The sequence below is a fragment of the Rhinopithecus roxellana genome, unplaced genomic scaffold (assembly GCF_007565055.1).
Source record: "Rhinopithecus roxellana isolate Shanxi Qingling unplaced genomic scaffold, ASM756505v1 contig3516, whole genome shotgun sequence".
Lineage (NCBI taxonomy): Eukaryota > Metazoa > Chordata > Mammalia > Primates > Cercopithecidae > Rhinopithecus > Rhinopithecus roxellana.
This window is the reverse complement of record NW_022142548.1, coordinates 1-1,347: the sequence shown is the minus strand read 5'-3', so window position 1 is coordinate 1,347 and position 1,347 is coordinate 1. Positions and strand designations below refer to the sequence as shown.

Below are 1,347 nucleotides of genomic sequence, written 5' to 3'. Positions count from 1 at the left end.
TAAACGCTCAGGCTCTGGCCCCACCCCAGCTTTCAGAGCCCACAGGCGGACTGTACAAAGTCAATAATTTAAAACCCGCACCCCGGGCACAGTGCCTGGAAGTGTCGGGGTCACCCACTCCCCTTAAATTAGCCACTGTACAAGTTCATCTTCTGACAGGCGGAGCCAGGACACAGGAATCAGGGCCTGGGTTCCCTGGACCACAGCTACCCCCTCCCCTGCCTCCCCACTGTCCCCTGGGGCCTGGGAGAGGCAGGCTGCTCAGAGGAAGTAACCTCAACAAATAAATTAAACAATAAATAGCCCCAGTGGACCCAGGGCACCTCCACGGGGTCACACCATAAATAACAGAGTTGGCGGCAGGTACGGCTCGCGTGGGCGGGCGGGCCCAGAGGCCCGGACTCGCATTGTGTGTGCAGGATGCGCCCAGACGCACACCGCAGGACTTAGGGCAGGAGGTGGGCTGGGGACCCTGCGCCGGCGGAAAGAGCTCCGGGTCGGCAGGCAGATGGAAGGCCGCCTCCGGACAGAGCAGCACAGAGGGGCGTCTGGGGTTCAAGTATCCACCCAGGGCAGGCGGGACCTCGACCGAAGCGTCTTTGGACAGACAGAGCTTGAGAAAACCAAGTCCCGCAGGACCAGCGTTCAAAAGGCACTCAAAGCGAAGGTCACCAGGGGTCAGAGATCACTGCTTCCGCAGGAGGAGACGGCCCACGCAAGAGAAAGTCAGGGTCTGGGGGCGTCCCAGGTTTGGCCAAGGCAGGTGGTCCCCTAGCTCCCAGTCAGGTGTAGCTCCTCACAAGCTCTCGCTGCTGGACGTGGTGCTGGCCGCGTCATCAGGGTCGAGGGTGCACAGCCGCAGGTCACAGCTATCCGGGGCGACCCCGTCAACCCCCAACATCCAGGGATGGGCCGCAATCTGGTCCAGCGATGGCTGCTCTGAGGGCCTGCAGAGACAGGCACCACTGGATCAGCTGCTAGGCACTCTGTGCCGAGCAGAGAGGTCAGGGAGGGTCTGGGCAGGGCGAGGCCCCCACCCCGCCTCGAGCCCCCACGCACCTGGGGAGACCCTCCTCCGGAAGAGCAGGCGGCCGCGGAGGATCTCCTCGTCCTGCTCGAAGGGGATGTCATAGAGCAGACACACGATGTCATAGAGCAGCACGCCCAGGGACCACACGGTGGCCGAGCGCCCCGGTAGCGGTGGTAGCGGATCCACTCCGGGTGGCTGTACACTCGGGTGCCTAAGGGGACACGGGGCTTAGCACGCCCACCACAGGGGCAGAGCCGCTCAACGGACAGCGAGGCACCTGCTGGTTAACTCCTTGGCCTGAGTCACAGGAAGCAGAG

The 1,347-nt window shown here is 63.4% G+C and overlaps 1 pseudogene across 1 annotated transcript; it reads right to left on the bottom strand.

Moving 5' to 3' along the window:
* Positions 1–336: 336 nt before the first annotated feature.
* On the bottom strand, positions 337–1,287 carry LOC115895885 (annotated as a pseudogene). Its single transcript, XR_004055961.1, has 2 exons — positions 1,056–1,287; positions 337–984 (listed from the first exon to the last, which is right to left on the bottom strand). The product of XR_004055961.1 is annotated as a serine/threonine-protein kinase pim-3-like (transcript).
* Positions 1,288–1,347: the final 60 nt, after the last annotated feature.